The sequence below is a fragment of the Antechinus flavipes genome, chromosome 1, assembly GCF_016432865.1.
Source record: "Antechinus flavipes isolate AdamAnt ecotype Samford, QLD, Australia chromosome 1, AdamAnt_v2, whole genome shotgun sequence".
Classification (NCBI taxonomy): domain Eukaryota; kingdom Metazoa; phylum Chordata; class Mammalia; order Dasyuromorphia; family Dasyuridae; genus Antechinus; species Antechinus flavipes.
This window is the reverse complement of record NC_067398.1, coordinates 663,938,941-663,962,733: the sequence shown is the minus strand read 5'-3', so window position 1 is coordinate 663,962,733 and position 23,793 is coordinate 663,938,941. Positions and strand designations below refer to the sequence as shown.

Sequence of the window (23,793 nt, the reverse complement as noted above, 5' to 3'; positions counted from 1 at the left end):
ATTATGTTGCACATGAAACATCAGATCAAAAGAGGAAAAACACAAGAAAGAAAAAGAAACACGCAATTAATAAAAAAGGTGAAAATATTATGCTTTTGATCCACATTCAATCGCTAATTCTCTCTCTGGCTGTGGATGGCACTTTTCATCCCCCAAAAGTAACATTCTTAATATGTTGATACCTATAAGATTTTTTTATGAAGTCTGCTATTTTGCATATATGCCAGCAGGGGAATCTCTTAGTAAAATGGGCATTTTAGTTAATGGAAGTAACATTAATGAATGGAAAGCATGAATTTTCAATCTGGATAATAAAAACAAAAACTGATTAGGCTGTAAAATGAAATGTCTTTTGCCACTTACTTGGCCTCTGTGTATTTGTATTTTAAAAACCAACCAACCAACCCCAGAGATAAAAAACAGAAAAAAAGACTATCAAACTTGTGTCCAAATACCTTTCTCAAACTATTTTACCTTTCTAGTTCTTGCTTCCTCATATGCAAAACAGGGATAACAATCTCTATCTATTTAAGAAGATTGTTGTTCTTCAATTCCTTAGTCTTTCAGCACCTGTGAACCAGTGGACTATAATTATAGGCCGTGGGGTTTTCTGGGCAAAGAAACTGGAAAGGTTTGCTATTTCCTTCTCAGTGGATTAAGGCAAACAAAGGTTAAGTGATTTGCCTGGGGTCACACAGTTAAAAAGGGCTGAGGGCAAATTTGAACACAAGTCTTCTAAGAGTTCAGGCCTAGGTCTCTATCTATAGAGCCACCTAGCTGCCCACAATGACTTTTAAAAGCATACAAATTAAGGAAAGTACTTTGTGAACGGAACATTGCTACTTTAAGAAGTTATGGGAGGAGAGAATGACAAAGGAATAATGTATTATTTTAGCTTTTTAAAGACTATTCCTTAGGCCAACTTTATTTCCTATTAAAGGGCAATGGGTTAAATGTCACTGAATCTTGAGCCAGAGCACTTCAGTTAATCCCTGACCTTAAATGGACCTTAAATCCCCTAGTAAAATGGAATTACACTATTCCTAAAGTCCCTTCTATCTCTAATTTCTATGACTTCCTCCTATTCCTCTACATTTTGAAGATTGGAAAGCTAAAGTGGGATACTCTAAAATGAAACCAAAAAAACTATCATTTCATTTCTATCCCTTTTGTCTAAAGACATATTAAAAACATCAATTCTATACTAAAGACTTCTTTTTTTCCTACCTCTAGGCATTGTCTCAAAATATTTAGCTGAAGTCACATGTTTTCCTATACCCTGATCACCAAGTTAGAGAACCAGCTTTTTGTCATCTCAAACTGTATTCATTTAAATCCCTATGAAAATGAAAAATAAAGGATTACAGATTTAGAGCAGAAGGGGACAATTTAACAAATTGGAAAACTAGGGCCAAAAGATTTTAATTAAGTGACTTGTCAACAATCACACAGCTATCAGCATTCAAAGGCAGGTTTAATCCAATTAACTCTTTACATCACTACAGAGCAGAGAAAAATGGGGCATTATATTATCTTAAGACAAAAGTGTCAATGATATTACCTAATAATAAAGTCCTGAACTCAAATTTATAAACAGACATCAAAACATTCTCAATGACGTTATGCAACTACAGCCACATAAATGTTGTCCATACTCCTTCATTCACCTACTTTTTGTGACCACTTCAAATCTTCATCCAACCATATGTCAATCTTTTACATTTTCAACAAGAGCCACTTCTTAAAAGAATATGAAATTATTCTTATCAAGATTTTTCCTTAATGTTTCCCTTGCCAAACAAAAACAATCTTCCCTCCTTTTTTAATTAAAAAAAAAAAAAAAGCTAAATCTCAGATACTATTATTAGTCTTGTCCATATATCTGCAATAATCACTAAATATTATGATTATTGTTTAGGAGAATGGTAACACCTATTATGAAATCACTTTATTTCTTTATTTACAATTTAGATTTTCTTGCTATCTCCAAGTTCCACATTTCATCTTATGTTCTTTTAATATTTATCTTATTTTTTATTCCATTTAATAATACATCATACTGATTTTGGGGGTGCTGTCCACCCGCAAAAATTTGTTCTGTTTGTTGGGGAAATCTTCAAAGAATCTTCCCTTGATTCTGATTTTCCGCATCCCCATCATTCTCTCTTTAATTTTCGTCATATTCAAGCCATCTTCTCTTCAAAATTTCAACATTGATTTCATTTTAATGATTTAATTCATTCTTGTTACTGAAATAAAATCTAATGCCAGGGGAAAAAATTCTCAAAATCAAATCTAAACATTTTTGCTCAATCTCCATTTAAAATGGTTTAGTCTGTATTCTTCAAAATGTTCCTCAACTTGTATATTAATGGCATCACTGTTTTTCTCCAATTATGCTTTCATTTTTATCTTCTTCCTACCTAAAAAACTGAATCTGACATTCTATGAAACTCAGCTTACCAAGTTTCTTAAGTAGTCCAAAAGACAAAGATGTCAATGTCCTCGAAAGATAAAAATTAATGGGAAAAATTTTTGCATTTTTTTAAAATTAAAGAATGTGTCTATCAAAAATGTTTGTGCCAGCCCTATTTTTAGTGGCATGAACTGGAATCTGAGTGGATGCCCATCAGTTGGGAAATGGCTTAGTAAATTATGGTATATGAATGTAATGGAATATTATTGTTCTACAAGAAACAATAAGATTGATTTCAAAAAGGCCTGGAGAGACTCACATGAATTGATGGTAAGTGAAGTGAGTAGAACCAAGAGAACACAATATACACAGGAATAACAAAGATTATGTGATCAAACTGCGATAGACTTAGCTCTTTTTAATAAAGAGGCCAATTCCAAATAAACTTGCTATGGAAAGAGCCATGTGCATCCAGAGAAGACTATGAGGATTGGCTGTAGATCACAACTAGTATTTTCACCTTTTTGATTGCTGTTTGCTTGCTTTTTTTCTCTCATTTTTTTTCTTTTTAATCTGATTTTTCTTGTGCAGCACGACAAATGTAAAAATATATTTAGAAAGTTTATAAGATTTAACTTCTATTGGATTACTTGTTGTCTGGGGGAGGGGAAGAAAGAGAGAAAATTTTGGAAAGAAAGGTTTTGCCCAAAGGTGAATGTTGAAAACTATCTTTGCATGTATTTTGAAAATAAAAGGATATTATGGGAAAAAATGTGTCTGCCAAAAATCAAGGTCAAAAATACTTTATTTTGTGAAGGAAGGATTCTGGGAAGATGTCGGAGTAGGTCAGTAAATGTCAAGCTCTCCAGATTTCCCCAACAAACAGAACAAATTTTTGCGGGTGGACAGGCAGGTGAAAAATCAAGAACAATTGGGGCAGAACTGGGGTCTCCCTAACACAATCCAAAAAGATCTGAGGAAAGACCCCGGGGCCAAGGGATTAACTTGTGTGAAGTGCAAACACCTCCAGGCCAGCTCCACAAAAACATCACGTGGAGTGTTTAGCCCTGGGGTGGAGCTGGGCCTGGCTGGAGCCTCAGCAGGAATCACAGAAACTTTCACCTCCCAGACTTCTCAACGACTTTAGGTCCAGAGAACTTCAGCTGATTAGGAACACCAGGCCTAGCAGTGCGTCAGAGATGCTGCCCTGGGTGAAAGGGCACTAACAAACTGTTAGTGCAGAAGCCATGGAGCAGAGAGGCTGTTGGCTTCAGGCACTTGGCAGGAGGATGGAGCTTTTGGTTTGGAGTTCCAGGTCAGAGGGGAGAAGCTAAAGGTGCCTCTAGCTTTACTTCTCTCACCCCATGTTTAGAGAGACTTATTACACCGATAGTTAAAAAAAAAAAAAAAAAAAATGAACCAGCAAAGAGGGAAAAACCCAAATATAAAAACTTACTATGGGAACAGGGAAGACAGGGGTTCATCTTCAAAGAAGGACAACTTAAAAAAAAAGCTTTTACTTCAAAGAGTAACAGTAAAGGACTGTCTTCCCAGAGAGAATTTATAAAAGAACTCCAAAAAATTTTAAAAATCAAATGAGAGACATTGAGGAAAAACTAAAATTAAAAATTAAAACCATCCAACAAAAACAAGATTATGAAAGAAGAATTAATTAACCGGAAAAGGAGATATAGAGTGCTAAAGATAAAAATAAGTCTTTGAAAATTAAAACTGGGCAAGAGAAAGGAAGTGAAGTTATAAGAGACCAAGAAATAACAAAATAGAATATAAAAAATGAAATAACATAATAATAACTGAGCTACCTGAAAGCTGTGATCAAAAAAAAGAATCTCAATACAATAATGCAAGAAATAATCGAAGAAAATTGTCCTGGAGTGATGGAACATGATGGGAAAGTAGAAATAGGAAAAATTTATTCACCACCGTAAAGAAAGAAATCCTTTATGAAAAATACACAAGAATATTATTGTCAAATTTCAAAAACTCAAGATCAAAGTGAAAATTTTTCAAGAAACAAGAAAAAAATTCAAATACACTGGAGCTACAGTTAAAATTATGCAGGACTTATCTGCAGTCACTACAAAAGACCACAAGTACTGGAATCATATATACCGGCAATCAAAAGATCTAGGCCTGCATTCCAGAATATCATATCCAGCAAAATTATCCATAATAATAAATAAAGAAAGGGGGGAAGGGAAGGACATTCAACAAACTTGCAGATTTTCAGGGCTTTCTTTCAAACAAATATGATGAACTCAATAGAAAATTTAACATAAAAGAACAAATATCAAAGAACTTAGCATGGACAAATTGTTTGTGTTTTTTACACAGAAACGTATACCATATGTTTAAAATGACATCACCAATTGGGTAGCTCAAAAGAAAAATTGGGGCAGAGTTGAATATGATCTGACTCTAAAAAGCAAAACTACTTAGGAAAAAGTAAAAATAGCAATTATATTATACAAATGAGGCTCAGAAGAAGAATAGATACAGGCATTAGAAAAAGGAGAGAAGAAGAGGGCTCATAGTTCTGAAAACCCACTCATCGGGAATGGGTTATATAGGCAACACTACATAAATACCATGAAGGGCATAGCACTCTACAAAATCTATAAAGAAATAAAGGGGTAGGGATGGGAAGAGAGGGAAGGAAAGGGTGGGAGAAGACAAGGGAGAGATCCATTGCTCCAAGGTAGAAGTAGTGGGTGGGGGTAAGTACACGTGTGTGTGTATATATAAATATATCTGTGCTTAACTATAGCTTGCTTGGGGAAGGTGGAGGGAAGGGGATGAAAAGGGGAAAAAAATAAAGTAAAAAAGTACACAGCAGAAAATTTAAAAACAACCTACAAGGAAGTAAAGAAAAGATGGACACTCATGAATATAATTTCTTCTATTATTATATATCTTTTCTTGAACTAGAAATTTGTTTTTATATATTTTATATATTTTAAATCTTTCCTTATGTTCTACTGGGTATATGACAATGTTCTATTTTGTTTTATTATCCTTTTCTATATTTTTTCTTATTCTTATTCTATGTGAAGGAAATTGTAAATATTGGTGAAAGACAATATAAGTAGTATTTCCTTTTTTAAAAAAAAAAAGGCAATCCTTTATAATTAATGAGGAAATTAATTTTTTCCACTGTTTTTTTTCTTTGGGTATATGCTACACTAAGTAGTTTAGTTGACCACTGTGATAGATTTAACTAGAAATAGCAACTGACCAGCATGATGACTTCAGAAAGGCCTGGAGAGACTTACATGAACTGATGCTGAGTGAAATGAGCAGAACTAGTATAACATTATACATGGCAACAAGACTATACAACTATCAATTCTGATGGATGTGGCTCTCTTCAACAATGAAAAGATTCAAATCAGTCCCACTTGTTTAGTGATGAAGAGAGACATCTACACCCAGAGAGAGGACTGTAAGAACTGAATGTGGATCACAGCATAACATTTTCATTCTTTTTGTTGTTGTTCACTTGCATTTTGTTTTCTTTCTCAGTTTTTCTTTTTCTTCCTTCTTGATCTTGATTTTTCTTGTCAGCAAGATAACTGTATAAATATGTATACATATATTCAATCTAACATATATGTCAACATATTTAACATGTATTGGACTACCTGCCAGCTAGGGGAGGGGATGTATGGAAGAGGGGAAAATCAGGAACAAAAGGTTTTGCAAGAGTCTTAAATGACTTAAATGAAATAGAAGAATATCTCCAAAAATATAGCTTGCCCAAACTAACAGAGGAAGAAGTAAATATCCTAAACAGTCCCATCTTAGAAAAAGAAATAGAACAAACTATCAACCAACTCCCTAAGAAAAAAATTCCCAGAACCAGATGGATTTACATGTGAATTCTACCAAACATTTAAAGAACAATTAACTCTAATGCTAAATAAACTATTTGAAAAAATAGGGATTGAAGGAGTCCTACCAAACTCCTTTTATGACACAGACATGGTACTGATACCTAAACCAGGTAGGTTGAAAACAGAGAAAGAAAATTATAGACCAATCTCCCTAATGAATATTGATGCTAAAATCTTAAATAAAATATTAGCAAAAAGATTACAGAAAATCATCCCCAGGATAATACACTATGACCAAGTAGTATTTATACCAGGAATGCAGGGCTGGTTCAATATTAGGAAAACTATTAGCATAATTGACTACATCAATAACCAAACAAACAAAAATCATATGATCATCTCAATAGATGCAGAAAAAGCATTTGATAAAATCCAACATCCATTCCTAATAAAAACACTTGAGAGCATAGGAATAAATGGGACTTTTCCTTAAAATAGTCAGGAGCACATATTTAAAACTGTCAGTAAGCATCATATGCAATGGGGAAAAACTGGAACCTTTCCCAGTAAGATCTGGAGTGAAGCAAGGTTGCCCACTATCACCATTATTATTCAATATCGTATTAGAAACATTAGCCTCTGCACTAAGAGTCGAGAAAGAAATTAAAGGAATTAGAGTAGGCAATGAGGAAACCAAACTATCACTCTTTGCAGATGATATGATGGTATACCTAGAGAACCCCAGAGATTCTACTAAAAAGCTATTAGAAATAATTCATAATTTTAGCAAAGTAGCAGGATACAAAATAAATCCCCATAAATCCTCAGTATTTTTATACATCACCAACAAAATCCAACAGCAAGAGATACAAAGAGACATTCCATTCAAAATAACTGTTGATAGCAAAAAATATTTGGGAATCTATCTACCAAAGGAAAGTCAGGAATTATATGAGCAAAATTACAAAAAACTTTCCACACAAATAAAGTCAGACTTAAATAATTGGAAAAATATTAAGTGCTCTTGGATAGGCCAAGTGAATATAATAAAGATGACAATACTCCCTAAACTAATCTATTTATTTAGTGCTATACCAACTAGACTTCCAAAAAAATATTTTAATGATCTAGAAAAAATAACAACAAAATTCATATGGAACAATAAAAAGTCGAAAATCTCAAGGGAATTAATGGGAAAAAAAAATCAAATGAAGGTGGCCTAGCTGTACCTGATCTAAAATTATATTATAAAGCAGCAGTCACCAAAACCATTTGGTATTGGCTAAGAAATAGATTAGTTGATCAGTGGAAAAGGTTAGGTTCACAAGACAGAATAGTCAACTATAGCAATCTAGTGTTTGACAAACCAAAAGATCCTAACTTTTGGGATAAGAATTCATTATTTGATAAAAATTGCTGGGATAACTGGAAATTAGTATGGCAGAAATTAGGCATGGACCCACACTTAACACCATATACCAAGATAAGATCAAAATGGGTCCATGACCTAGGCATAAAGAATGAGATTATAAATAAATTAGAGGAACATAGGATAGTTTATCTCTCAGACTTGTGGAGGAGAAAGAAATTTGTGACCAAAGATGAACTAGAGACCATTACTGATCACAAAATAGAAAATTTTGATTATATCAAATTAAAAAGCCTTTGTACAAACAAAACTAATGCAAACAAGATTAGAAGGGAAGCAACAAACTGGGAAAACATCTTCACAGTTAAAGGTTCTGATAAAGGCCTCATTTCCAAAATATATAGAGAACTGACTCAAATTTATAAGAAATCAAGCCATTCTCCAATTGATAAATGGTCAAAGGATATGAACAGACAATTTTCAGAGGATGAAATTGAAATTATTACCACTCGTATGAAAGAGTGTTCCAAATCACTATTGATCAGAGAAATGCAAATTAAGCCAACTCTGAGATACCACTACACACCTATCAGATTGGCTAAGAAGACAGGAAAAAATAATGATGAATGTTGGAGGGGATGCGGGAAAACTGGGACACTGATGCATTGTTGGTGGAATTGTGAACGAATCCAACCATTCTGGAGAGCAATCTTGAATTATACCCAAAAATTTATCAAACTGTGCATACCCTTTGATCCAGCAGTGCTACTACTGAGCTTATACCCCAAAGAGATACTAAAGAAGGGAAAGGGACCTGTATGTGCCAAAATGTTTGTGGCAGCCCTGTTTGTAGTGGCTAGAAACTGGAAACTGAATGGATGCCCATCAATTGGAGAATGGCTGGGTAAATTATGGTATATGAATGTTATGGAATATTATTGTTCTGTAAGAAATGACCAGCAGGATGAATACAGAGAGGCTTGGAGAGACTTACATGAACTGATGCTAAGTGAAATGAGAAGAACCAGGAGATCACACTTTACGCTTCGACAACGATATTGTATGAGAATGTATTCTGATGGAAGTGGATTTCTTTGACAAAGACTCAATTTCAATTGATAAATGATGGACAGAAGCAGCTACACCCAAAGAAAGAACACTGGGAAACGAATGTGAACTATTTGCATTTTTGTTTTTCTTTCCGAGTTGTGTTTTACCTTCTGAATCCAATTCTCCCTGTGCAACAAGAGAACTGTTCAGTTCTGCAAACATATATTTGTATCTAGGATATACTGGAACATATCTAACATATATAGGACTGCTTGCCTTCTAGGGTTGAGGGTGAAGAGAGGGAGGGGAAAAATCGGAACAGAAGCGAGTGCAAGGGATAATGTTGTAAAAAAAAAAAAAAATTACCCTGGTATGGATTCTGTCAATATAAAGTTATTATAAAATAAAATAAAAAAAGAGTCAATGTTGGAAAAATTACCTCTGCATATGCTTTGTAAATAAAAAAAGAAAGAAAAAAGAAGAAGAAAATACATTTATAAAGTACAGAGGTTACTTTAAGAGATTTCCCTAATATCCAAGAGCTTTTTGGGGGGAAGAGTTGAGGAAAAAGTTTCTCAGATAATGGCAAAGTAATGATAATGACATCAGAAGAATGTTAATGAAACATACACACAAAAGAAAGCAAAAGAAAATTCAGAAGAGCACATAAAAAAGCAAGTGTTATTAGAATTACCACAGTGTGTCATATATAATCCCCCTTTTCTGTTTTATGTGGATACGTTCATGCTTCTTGTGTTTGTCAAATTCAGAAGAAAAAAGACTTTTTTGGTTTGCTGAGGCAATTGGGGTTAAATGACTTGCCCAGTTACACAACCAGAAGTGTCTGAGGCCAAATTTGAATTCAGGTCCTCCTGACTTCAGGGTTGGTGATCTATCCCTGCACCAACTAGCTGCTCCAGAAAATACTTTTTAAAAAAGTTTACTTGGTATAGAGAGGAGAGTCATTATTAGTAAATGTGACATCTTGTTAATAAAGAAAAATAAAAATCATAGAGAAAAGAAATATAGATGGAGAAGACCAAATGTTTCCCTTTTTAAAAAGAAAAGATTGAAGACCTTTGACTTCTGGAAAAATTCTACGATGTATTTACAAAACAATATACAAAAGAATTGTTGACTAGAAAAAGCTAGTATGGTTTCATCAAGAACAAACCAAACAATGGCATTTTTAAGTTTCTTGCCTGGATAGAATAGAGGAAAGCTAAAAGATATATTTTGCCTAAATTTTAGCAAAGCAATTATTATTATCTTTTATTATTAGGGGGACAAAAAATGAAAGCTAGATAATCGTTGTCCTTTGTATTCCAAGAGGACCAAAAATAACATGACTATATGAGGGTCAAGGTGCAGCATCTGATTCTGATTAATCACCAATATAAGCTTGGAAGGCTTACACCACAGGTCAAGCACAAGTAGTCCAAAAGAATATTTAGGGAAAAATGGTTATAAATGTTCACATCTCGTATTCTTTTGAAGCTACCCCAATTCTACTTTGCTCATAAAGCACAGGGCTTCTTTGATATGGACATGCCATGATGGGGTGGGAGGTCCTATAAAAGTGTCTCCCATGAGAGTTGTCCTGCCATGGCTGTAGAGGGCCGGAACTTTAGAGAAGTATAGTTGAAACAAGGATACTCACAACTTAATTCAGTGGAATTGATGAGATGATGGTTCTCTAGTAAACATATACTTAATACTTTAGCATGGTGATGTAAAGGTTCTCTAGTTCCCACATAATTAGTATGCTGTAATGACATAATTATAATAGTGTATTTAAGGGCTGAAAAGGACTGGAAATGAAACATTCCATCTCTGACCAGCCTCATAGTGGCTGTTCTGCCTCCTTCACTCCTCCATGAAGACCAAGGACTCAAGTTGATCCTGAGGTCCTCCAGAAAGCTAGCCCAAACATTACACATGGCTCTTGAGTATGTGCTTTATGTGGGATCAAACAGACATTTACATTTTCATCCTTCTGATAATTCCCAAAGTCAGTTAATCTAAATAAAATCAAGAATGTACTCTACATGGCCTGTAGAGTGACAATGTCACATACAATGATCAAAATTATTCCTACATGACACACCATGGTATATCCGACTCTGGTGTAGAAACATGGTATGGCATGATATGTCAATACTCTGATCATAATCCAGAGGTAAAAAATTTAACATCTCTGCAATTTTTAACTGTGGGACATTAAGTCACTTAAACTTAGACCTTGGTGTACTCATTTTTTTTTTAGTAAAATAAGGAGATGGTAAATACTTAAATCTAAGGGTCATTGTAATTATTAAAATCTTATAATTCAGTAAGAACTAGACACGTTCTCCAATCCTCATAACCTCTCAAATCTCTCCATAACAAAAAATATGTACCAAAGATAAAGCAATTTCAGTTGTGTCCAAGACAAAGATTAAACACACACATAGGAACTTATATTCACTGTAATGACTTCTACTCAGTACTGACTCCACCTCCTTTTCCAATAGCAGCAAATCTGCCTTAGCAAACTCAAGCAATATGCAATTCCATAGTTCTTTCCAGTACCATAAAGATCTTGGCTTTAGGCTACACAGTAGCAGACCATCAAAAGCAAAAGCCTGTTAGGGACCTGAAAGAGATAACAATAGAACTAAAGCAGACAACCCCTCAACACAAACCAGGAAGGCTCTGAACTGCCAGAGCCAGAGTAGATAACCACAAAGCACTAACACAGTAGCTCTCTGAATTGGGTTGTTTCGGGAAGATGAGTGTCTCTGGTGTGAGGACCTGCTTTCCACCTTTAATGTCTACTCGATCCACCTCTCACCAATAACTCCACACACAGTGAACACACTGCAACAAACCATTTCCACAGATGGGCTAAATAAACCAGGTTAAGGGTAACCAAGTGGTCTCCAACCCTATAATGAGGAAGGGGGGTGTCTACCCCAGGCATGTGAAGACTTCCCTAGTGGAATGGGCAGATGAGAACAATCTGTTCCAAACAGCCATAAAGGCAGGTGAAACAGGTGTTCACAGCTTAGAGCTTGGTTATACATCAAAAAAGCCAAGGTCATCTACTGCATCCCAAGCCATTACCAATCATCTTGATTTTGTCCTATCTGCACAGTGATGATTCTGGAAGAGAAAGTGAGGCTGACAACTTCATGAAACTCGTTACATCTAATTTATGCACAAATCAAAAGACATCACCTGTGCTATTTTGCCAGTTCTACGATCTTGGTGACAAAACATCAGATGCAGTTATATTAGGAGCTGTGGTGACAACCTTGCATATAAATAGTCCAGGCCATAGGGTCCTCCTCCTACTGGAAGCAACAGTGGGATTCAGTAGTCCCACACTGCTCACCCTGGAGTGTGAGGAAGGAGCTAGAAAAGCTGCTCTGATTATCAACACAGACAAGATCTCACCCTGCAGTCAAAACCTGAAGAAACATGAGGTGTGCAAAGTTAAGAGAATCTACCACAAATGTTCACACGGACCATTTGTGCCTGACCTGTGGCAGAGAATTCCAATCCTAAACTCATGGGCCACAGTCAGACAATTGTAACTTGATCCTAACACAGAGATATTATTTAGTCTTCTTCAAAAACGAAGGACAAGAACCATCTTACACCAGGCTCTCTGAAATGATAGTATTAGGCCAGAAAGCTGAGGAACAAGGGAGTGGGATAGAACAGAAAGATGGAATGTGGAAAGGTATATCACTCCACTAAGTCTAAGAAAAAAAGCACAACATCCAATTGGTACCAGTTCTGTACACCCAAAAGTCACTTAGAACAGAGATGTAGGTTGGTAAACTGTGAAATTACCCAGCATGAGAGAAGGCTGAAAGACTCTTGAGATCCAGTCCCTAAGGAAAATACCATCAGAGGAGAGTCAGAAAATAAAGGAAACAACTGGGCGGGGAAGGGGGGGGGAGAAAGGAGGGATACTGAAATTACCAAAGATTTCAGGAAGAAAACACAAAGACTTTCAACATAAATAGATAAATCATCGGAGAAAAAATTAACAACAAAAATATGGTTTCCAGATCTAGCAAATGTAACAAAGAAAATGGTCCAAAACTTGATGAGACAGAAGACCCTGAGGAATCTGAGAACATGGAACCAAAACAGGTTGTTCTTAAGTGGTTGGTATGAGAGCAGGACATATGGCCTACATGGTAAAAATAAGGGCAAAATAGAAAAACTGGAATCTGTAATGTGGTTCATTCATGGCCAAATTTTTTGTGATGCCTTTTGGGTTTTCTAAAAATACTGGGGTGGTTTATCTTTTCCTTCTCCAGATCATTTTACAGATAAGGAACCTGAGACAAACTGGATTAAGTGACTCGCCCAGGGTAAAACTACTATAGTAAATGTCTGGGGTAGATGTAAATTCAGTGATTAGTCTTCCTGACTCCAAGCCTGGCACTCTATCTAAAGGCTTTACCTAGCTGCCACAAAAACAGATAAAATAGAGAATATTAACTGGAAATGCAAATACACAGAAGTGAAGGACAATCTAGAATAAAAGAAACAAAGAACAATAACATTAAAAGAAAATAAGCCCATTATGCAAGCCAAGCATATTGATCTCAAATATAGGATGAAAAGAAATAGCCTAAGGATAACAGGTCTCTTGAAAGAACTATTGTCAGGTTAATAAACTGTAACACAATGTAGAAGATAAAAGAGGAAAAACGACCATAATTCTGAACTTTGAAAGTTGAATTACTAAATTAAATACTAATTGAAATAAATCACCTCCAGAAAAAAACCCAAAGCTCCAAACTGTAAGACATGATGAATTGAACATTTCGATTCAGAATTAAAAAGCTCTGCAAACAATCAAGAGAAATACTTGATTCACTTGATTCATAATAAAAAAAAATTTTTCCATCACCCCATTTTTATCTTGTGTATGCTTTTGTTTTTAAAATGTTTCTTCAGCTCATAGTTTTTTCTTATGTAGTCTTGTAATTTTTTTCATTTTATTGCCTTGTTTAATCTATTCACTTTTGGTTGAGAGAGAATGTTTCTCTATTCCTCACTTTTGACTTTAATATCTGTGTTTTTTTCAAATTAGCATTTCCCCCCTTCTGTTATAAACACGATACTATATTGTTTACACAGTCCTTTGGTTACCTTAATATTTTTTAATGTAGCCCTATGCCCACTGGTTTTTCACCTCACCTCTGATTCCTCTCTTTGTATTTTACCCCTTTCTTTCCCTTTGGGATTTTGCTCATTAGTTGCTTTTTCTTTCCTGCTTTTATCTAGTTTTGTACTATTTTCCTCTGTCAAATAGATTGCCCCATTCTCTCTTAAATGAATCCTGTTCATTAGTTTTTAAAATTTCATTTTTTGTGCCCCTTTCTAAAAAGAATTTCATTCTCTTCATTATACATCCTTTCTGTCTACTTTAGAATCTTATTTTCTTATTCATCATCCCTATAAATATCTAGTCTTTTCTCTCCTGTATTCTTCATGCATTCAAAATTTTCAGCGTATCCTTTCTAGGTTCTCTACTCCAGGCAGGTTTGCTGCCTTGACCCTTGAAGTCTCCTTTTCTCTTGTGTTTCACTCCCAGAACAATGCAATTTATTTTGTTGCTTTCTTGAAAACACTGCTCCATGGTTCCTTCTCTCCCACCATGTCCTTGATTATGAAGTCCACCAGTGATTTATAGACTCCTCTGATTACTTCTCTCCCCCCTTTATCTATTTGTTTCAAATACTTCTCCCGAATCTGGCTCTCGAACTTATAAACAGCAGGAAGAATTTTCAGTCCTCATATATAGAGGCTATTTCCCACATGACCATGGCTAAGACTTGTCAACATAATAAAATTAATACCAAAATTAATGTTTGCTTTTCATGTTAAGTTGACCAAATTGTCACTGGAATAAAGAATTTGATGAAATAAAAAATTCATTTTGAAAAACAAAATATTTAGAATAGCAAAAAAAATTATGAAAAGTAGGGATATAAGAGAGAACAGTGCTTCCAGATTTAAAAATATATTATAACCAAGGCAATTAGGTGGCACAATGGATAGAGCAACAGCCCTGAAGTCAGGAGGACCTGAGTTCAAATCTGATCTTAGATACTTAATACTTCCTAGCTGTGTGACCGTGGGCAAGTCACTTAATTCCAACTGCCTCAGCCAAAAAATAATAGCAATCATCAAAACCATCTTGCAGATAGAGAAAAAAAATCAATGGCACACACTAGACAATAGAGAATTAAAAACAATACTGTTTGATAAAATGTAAAAGGAAAAAATTCTTATCTTTGTATCAAATTTCTCTGATAAGGTTTTGTTATCTAAGATATATCAACTATCTGTATATACATGGACATATATGTATGCACAGAAATATATGCATATGTACATGACTAATAGCCATTCTCCAATAGATAAGTAGCTAAAGGATATGGATATATATATAAAAGCATTCTCCCAAGAATTGTAAAATATAACCAACCATATGAAAGAATATTCAAAATCATTAAAGGAATCCTGAGTGTTCACCTCTTAACCTACAAACTGGCAAAAATGGCCAAAAATGAAAATAGTCTATGTCGAAAAGATTCTAGAAGAATTAAGCACATTAATATTTCACATTGTTGGTGAAGGTATGAAATAGCAGAATCATTCTAGAAAGTAATTTGGAAGTATACTGTAAATAAGGCGACTAAAATGTCCAAACCTTTTGAACCAGAGACTTAATTACTGGACTTTGATTCCAAGAAAACAGTCCATACGAAGAAAGACTCTCTCATACCAAATTTATCACAATAGCATTTTTTGGTGACAGATAAGAACTGGAAACAAAATAAACATCCACGAATTGGAGAATGGCTAAAGAAAAAACTATGATATATTAATGTAATGAAATGTTGTTTCTTAAGAAATTATGTTTGGGATGAATATAGAAAACTACAGAAAACTGATATGAACCGATACAGAATGAAGTAAGCAGAACCAAGAAAACAAATACAAATTGTTCATACTAACTGTAAATGTAACAAAACTGTCAAAATCAACCAAGCTTCCAATGAAGAGATATGAGATGACATCCCCAATCCACTTTCTAGAAGTGGCAGGTCCACTGGTATTACATACTGTACATATTTTCAAGTTTTTCAATGTAATGTTCACTTGTGATGACTTTTTTCTTCTTTAAAAAGCACTATTTGTTCATGGGATAACACTCTGTTAGTGGTAGGGAAGAAAAACTTGGATTAATTTTGAAGATAAAAGAAAAAGTTAATCAATATAAACTTATCTTTTAAAAAGCCTAATGATTTTAAAAAATAATAATCCTATGATTTTACAAACAGTGATTCTTAACTTTTTTTGTGTCTTGGACATCTTTGGCAGTCTAGAAACCTATGGACCTCTTACCCAGAATCATACTTTTAAATAAATAAAATAAAATAAAAGAATTACAAAGGAAACCAATGATAAAGAAATCTAGAAAAACAATTACACAGAAAAAGTTGTCAAAATACTTTAAAAAAAATTTATGGAATTCACATTGAGAACCTTTATCCAACTATGCTCTAAGTAATATTACCCAAATAAATACTTTTGAGTAACATTATCTTGAATTTCTGACAAAGGTTTTTTCTTTGAACACTTTAATAATCGAAAGCCAGGATGTAACACAGTATGGTTACATCGATCAACAATTTAAAAGCTGAAGAGACCAGAGAAAATATGACAATAGGGCCCACAGATGCTGCTTGGAAAATGAACAGTGAATAATCCCAGACTGAGCACTAACTCAGCACAAAATGGAGTGTGTTTCTTTGCAGGCCAATTCAGAAGATCAAGCATGCTCAAAGCACCCAAATCAACATTTGGTTGGCTACTCTTGAATAGAAAAAGAAAAAAAAAAAAGGGGGGGGGTAACCCCTTATTGTCTAGGATTTTGCCTACATGGAGCTAGTGCCAGGCCCCAAGTAGTAAGACTGCATCATCTTCAAACACACATGTACGATGTATATGGATAGTGACTATTAATAATACCTAGTGAAATGGAAGTTGCCATCAACAAATTTAATTGTAAAAACTTGAAAAAAAATTATTTAAAAAGTTTATAAAAGACTTCCCCCTTCTACTATAAAAAAGGACAAAATGAAGAAAGTAATTACACTATCTTTGAACAGGAAAAAACTGTTTATAATTTTTCTTATATAAAAGTAAATTACTTAATAACCAAGGCTTATTATAAATTAAGAAATGATCTTACAGCTTTTTGTGTTTAGCTAAGTTGAGGTTTTTTGTTTTGTTTTGTTTTGTTTTGTTTTTTGGCTGGGAAAAAGAGTAGCAAGTTAAAATATCAAGGTATCTCCCAAATTCTTAGTTCTTAATACTCTTAATACACTGTTAAAACCTTGAAGTCCTATTAAAATGTGAGCAGTTTTTATTCATGGAAAACTGATGGGGAAAAAACTAATGAAGCAACTATGGATATTAGTATTAGTATAAAATAAACCTAGATATTTACTACTACTACCTGATAAGCGCTATAAAAAGTTAAGTAAAATATCTAACTCCATTACTACAGAGAAAAATCAGATTAACTGGTAAATTCAAAAGTTAATTTACCAGTTAATTAACTTAGTCAAAAATAATTCTAAGAAATTAAATATTTCACAATTCCATTTACGGGAGTTTTATTTTTTTCTAGTTAAATGACCAAGGATATTCACCTTTAAATAGCAGGATTAACTAATTAATTAATAACAATATATGCTGCCATTAAAAAGGATTTTCAAGTATAACTTTTCCTTGATGGTAGAGTAAAAACGGAAAAGTGTTTTGTGGTTTGTTTTTTAAAAGAAATAATAAATAAGGAATTTCCCTTCAGTTGCTCCTGTTATGTACAACTATGTAAAAGAACTTCAAGAACTTTAAATAATAAACAACTGCAGCAATATGAACTTAACTGTGTTGCATCATCTTGATGTCCAAAGGTAAGACTGACCATTTTGTTTCCTTAACTTTGATGAGGGAAAATGTAAATGGTAAAACTGTTGGGGGAAGGAGACAGGTAGGCAGACTCTTGTCATCCCAGGTGAAATGTCGAAGACTTTTTTATATCCAGTATATATACAGAATCCCTAAAAAACACTTTTATTTTTATCATATTCCATGTTGTCTTGTGCTTGGAGGGGCTATAATTAAAGGAAATAAATGACAGGACTTCTTTCCCTTCCTCCCCACTCCTGCCTCCAGACAGTTCTTGATTCTTGAATTCAGAAAAAATTCTCTGATTATCAGTCAGATGTCAGCTAAAATTGTATAGTACTCTGGCCAGTCTCCACCATCTGACTATAGCCAATATTTGATCCTAAAGATGACCCTCCCAGGATGGCAACTTAAAGATCTGGAACAAATGACTAGCCTAGCAACTTGCAGACACTGAGAAGATGAGTGTTTGAGCAGTTAGCATAACAATAGTCTTAGCTAAATATGCTTTCATTTACTGTCAAGCTGCAATTCTAGTTAACACAAAGTTAACCTTAAGGAACGTACTATCACTGGAACACTAAAGCCTAGTGAGAGCACTAGTTGAATATAACCATGGACCATGTTATTATATCCCATTTTTCTAGTATGTCCAGGACCTTTTAGATACTGAATAAAAGCAAATATATTAACCACCCTTCCCAGATTAAAGTAACCAGCAAATTTGATAAATGTGCCTTTTATACCTTTATACAAGTAACTAACTATACAGCATGTTAAATAAAATAGGGTTAAAACACAGATCAACATAGAACTCTACGAGAAATTTCCCTCCAGGCTAAGATCAACTCATTACTCCTAGACCCTTTGGGTTCAAAAGCCCTTTCAATTCTCAATCAACATAATCTCAAATGGTTTCCATTCTATGAACCAGAAACAAGGCAAAGAAAGGAATTTTTACAAAGGGATCTGTAATCAGAAATAACTAACTTCCACATTAATATTTCTCAAAAACATATATCATTTAACTTGGATCACGTAAAATGTTAAGGGGTAATAATTACTGTTTTTCAAATTTAGGAGACATTTATCATTAATAAAATGCCAATTAACTTTAAAGTGTTATTGAATCCAATTTTTATCATATATTTTCACAAATGAATAAATCCATAAATTATCTTGGGAGGATATAGAAAAAAATTTTTCAAGGAAGTTTTTGAAATTGGAAAAGTAACCACCAATCTATCCTACATCTCTCCATCGTCCAAAAGGTCATCTCGACAGGCTTTTTAAATGACTTACTGAAATTCAAGCAGTTGTTCCAAAGTATCTATGATCTATCAATCTAGTAACCTGTCAAAATAGGACATAAGCATAATGTGGAATGCTTTTTCTTTTTTTTTTTTTTTGCATGCAAATTTGCTTGTGTCTTTAATAAATAGTAAAATTGTGTGTGTATATGTGTATATATCAAGAATTGTTTTAAAATAAATTGCTTTATTATTTTGGAATGCTTTTTCTTGATAATCACATAATGCTTTCCTTTCCAAAAAAGATTTAAAAAAAGGTTTCAAAATTTGTTTTATCAATTCTGATTTTCTTTCCAATACAAATATTTTAATCAGCGTATACTTGGACATAATCTAAATTAATCCATTTAGAACTTTAGAATAATGCAGATATCTTACCTATACCATCCTGAGCCCTTCTTCTCTCCTTTTACTATCTCAGTTGGTGAGCCCATTGTCTCCCATAGATCCAAGTATCTTCCTTATATACTAATGATATATATATACACACACACACACACACACACACACACACACACACACCCCCAACCTCAACCTCTCTTCAAAGGTCCAAACTGGACACCCAATAAATATCTTAAGACATTTAAATACAACATGTCTATAACTGAATGAATTAAGTCTCTCCAAATCCTTCCCTCTTCTTAACTTCCCTAATAGTGTCAAGGGCAAAGCTTCAATCCATTTAGAAATGAATCTATTTGTAAGTAGAGATTTCCCATAAAGAACAGATCTGTTTCATTCACTATCCAAGAATATTTAATTTCCTTAAATCCCGCCCGCGCCAGACAATCTTATGAAAGCATTGCTTCACTCACATACATTCTCTCTTTTTCTCTCTCATGTCAGTCATAAAGCAAGGTCCTAGTATTCAACATTTTCCTGAAACCAAGTCTTAAAAAGGTTAACATTTCCTAATTGGAAAAAAAATTTTTTTTCCTAGTTTAATGACTGCAATTATGTAAATGTATATAAAATAATCCAACCCACATAGCTCCCATTTTATGTAAACATTCACAAAATGTTCAATGATTCCATCAAGATGAATATCAACCTACTATACTGTTGACCGAACATCTGTGAACCCCTAACAAGCTATAGGTTTTAATTAAAGAGAACTTGAATAACTTTGTCGCTAATAGTTGGCCTGAATAAAAAAACAAAACCAATTCTTAGTATTTAACATTTTAATCCACACCTTGGATAAAGAGCCAGTTACAACCAGCAGATGACAAAACTAAGATTAACTAAGTGAAAAACAGAGAAAAGAACCAAAAAGACTCTAGGACACTACTTTAAACATAATATTTGTTTATAAGTATTTGTTAAATTAAACCATGACAGACTATAATATTGGGCCAAATATAATAAGATAAGAGGGATAACTATATGATGTAAGCTCACTGAATTTAACAAAGCAATTTGGTACTGGCTAAGAAAGAGAATGGTGGATCAGTGGAACAGATTAGGTACATAATACACAGTAGAGCAAATGTCCACAGTAACCTAATGTTTACCAAACCCAAAGATCTAAGATTTGGGGACAAGAAATCACTATCTGACAAAAATTGCTAGAAAAACTGAAAAGTAGTTTGGTAGAAATTAGGTATGTAGCAACATCTCATACTATATAGCATAATAAGACAAAATGAAACAAACGAAATTAAATATAAAGGGTGATATGTTAAGAAAATTAAAGAAACATGGACTGTCTTAACTGTTAGAACTATGTGTAGGAAAAATTTAAGACCAAACACAAGATCATTAGAGGATATAAAATGGATAATTCTGATTGCATCAAATTTAAAAAGTTTTGTACAAATAAAATCAAGAAAGTGAAGATTAGAAGGTAAACAGAAAGGGGGGAGGACAAGAGGAAGTGGAGTTTTATATAGCAAGTCTCTCTGAGAAAGCTTCATTTCTTTCTTTTTTAAACTCAAGGAGTTTTTATTCACATAGTTTGATGTTATCCACAGAACCAAGAATTGTGTTAAATGATATTAAAATATTTATGTAATTTATACACAACCATCTATGTGTATATATACCATATATGGGAAAATGTTTTCCTCTCTACAGCTCTATAAAATGGATATTATTCCCATTCTACAGGAGCCTGGAGCATAGAGTATAAAATGATTTGACTAAAATCATGCATACACATAGGCCTCATTTCTCAATATCATATTATGAGCAACTGTGAATGACTTAATGTAATGATTCAAGAAATCAAATTGCTTGCCTTGTCAATGAGAAGATGGGAGAGGAGAGGAAAGAAAGGAATGTGGAATTCAAAAAAAATTTTTTAAGGGGTTAAAAATTTTGTTCACTATCTCACACCCTATACACCAAGATAAGCTCAAATTAGGTTCACAATAAAGGGTGATATTAGCAAATTAGGAGAACAAGGGATAGTCTTATCTCTCAGATTTGTGGAGAAGGGAGAGATTTAGGGTCAAAGAACTAAAGAACATTATGTAATGCAAAATGGATAATTTTGATTACATTAATTTTTTGCACAAACAAAACCAATGCAATCAAGATTAGAAGGGAAGCAGAAAACTGAGGGAAAAATTTTTACATCCAGTGTTTCTGTCTCATTTCTAAAATATAAAATTGACTCAAATTTATAATAGCCATTCCCCAATTGATAAATCTTCAAAGAATATTAACAGACAATTTTCAGATAAAAAAATAAAGCCATTTCTTCTAATCATATGAAAAAATGCTCTAAATCACTATTGATTGGAGAAATACAAATTAAGACAAGTCTGAGAAGTTCATACTTCTGTCTGGTTAAGATAACAGGAAAAGATCAATGATAAATGTTAGAGGGGAAGTGGGAAAACTGGAACACTAATGTAATGTTGATGGAGTTATAAACTGAACCAACCATTCTGGAAAACAATTTGTAACCATGTTCAAAGGATACTTTAACCTAGCAGTGTCTCTACTGTGTCTGTATCCCAAAGAGGGCACGGGAGGAAAAAACCACATGTGAAAAAAATATTTGTAGCAACCCTTTTTGTGTGCCAAGGAAGTACAAATCGAGCGGCTGCCCATCAGTTGATATATGCCTGAATAACTTATGGTATATGAATGTAACAGAATATTATTATTTTATAAGAAATGATAAACAGACTGATTTTCAGAAAAGACTAGAAAGACTTACATTAACTCATGATGTGTGAAGTGAGCAGAACCAAGAGAATACTGTACACAGTTAAAAGATTATGTGATGATCAACTGTGATAGACTTGATCTTTTCAACAATGAAGTGATTCAATGCAATTCCAATAGACTTGGGATGAAAAATGTCATCAGCATCCACAGAGTGAACTATGGAGACTCAATTTGGATGAAAGCAGAATATTTTCACTTTGTTGTTGTTATTATTGCTTGATTATTCTGGTGCAGCATGACAAATGTGAAAATATGTTTGAAAGGAGAAAATACTACAAGCAGCTAGAAAGAAATCATTCAAATACCATGGAGCCAGTCAGAATATGATTCAGCAGCTTCTGCATTAACGCAAAGCTTCTTAAACTGTGGGTGGTGACCCCATACGGGGTCCCATAAATGAACATGGAAGTGGCAAAATTATGATTTATTATAGGTAAATATTTTACCTGTATACCTATTTCATAGACCTTTATACCCAGGGTCATGTAAAATTTGTCAAGCAAAAAGTCAACAGTGGAAAAAGTTGAAAAAGCCCTACATTAAAGAGTTGGAGGACTTGAAATATGATATTCCAATGGGCAAAGGTCCTAGGATTACAACCAAGTATAAATCATTTATTCAACAAAAATAAGTATAATCTTTCAGCAGAAAAAAAGGGGGGGAGGAGAGATTTGATGAAATTAAGAGGACTTTCAAACATTCCTAATGAAAAAGTCTGAACTAACTAAAAAAAATCTGATTTCCCAATAAAAGACTCAAGAGAAGCATCAAAAAGGTAATGGGACGAGAGAAATCATAAGATTAATAATAAGGCTAAATGGTTTATAACCCTCTATGGGAAGATGGTATTTTTAGGACAAAGGTTATAAATGTGAGCTATGTTGGGATAAAATCAAAAAAAATTAAAATTTTAAAAATTAAGAAGAGGTATGCACTGGGAGAAAGGGGGAGAGGCAGAACAGGTAAATTATCTCATATAAGAGAGACTCAAAAGTTTCTAGAATGGAGAGGAAAATAGAAAGGTAGTGGACAATACTTGATGTTTACTCTCCTCAGAATTGACTCAGCCTGGAATAACATCCACACTCAGTTGGATATAGAAATCTTTCAACCTACAAGGAAGCAGGGGGAGTAGATAATTAAAGGTAGGGTTGATAGCAAGATGGCTAGAAATGTACATTGAGTAATTTTACTGTGTGAATGTTAATGGGATGGACTCACCCATAAAATGGAAGTGGAAAGCAAAAGTGGGCTAAAAACCAGAATCCTACAATGTATTATTTACAAGATACACACTTGAAAAACACACACACACATACACAGTTAAGTTAAAGGATTGGAGCGAAATCTATTATGCTTTAGCTGAAGTAAAAAAAGCAAGATAGCACTACTGAGGTGTAATTTCAAAAATGACTAATAATACCATTCAAATCCAAAACAAATCTTTCAACATGACAGTAATTTAAGTCTATTCTCCAACCACTAATGCCAAAGAGGCCAAAGTTGATCACTTCTACAACTTCTAGACATAAAGCAAAAAAAGATGACACACTTTTCATAGGGGACTGGAATGCTAAAATTAAATCAAAAGATAATTTTGGTCTTGGAACACATAATGAA

The 23,793-nt window shown here is 33.8% G+C and overlaps 1 protein-coding gene across 1 annotated transcript in view; it reads right to left on the bottom strand.

The window, feature by feature from the left end:
- The window catches only part of GATAD2A (GATA zinc finger domain containing 2A), a 199,704-nt gene that overhangs the window by 156,782 nt on the left and 19,129 nt on the right, over positions 1–23,793 (bottom strand). The window lies entirely within an intron of this gene.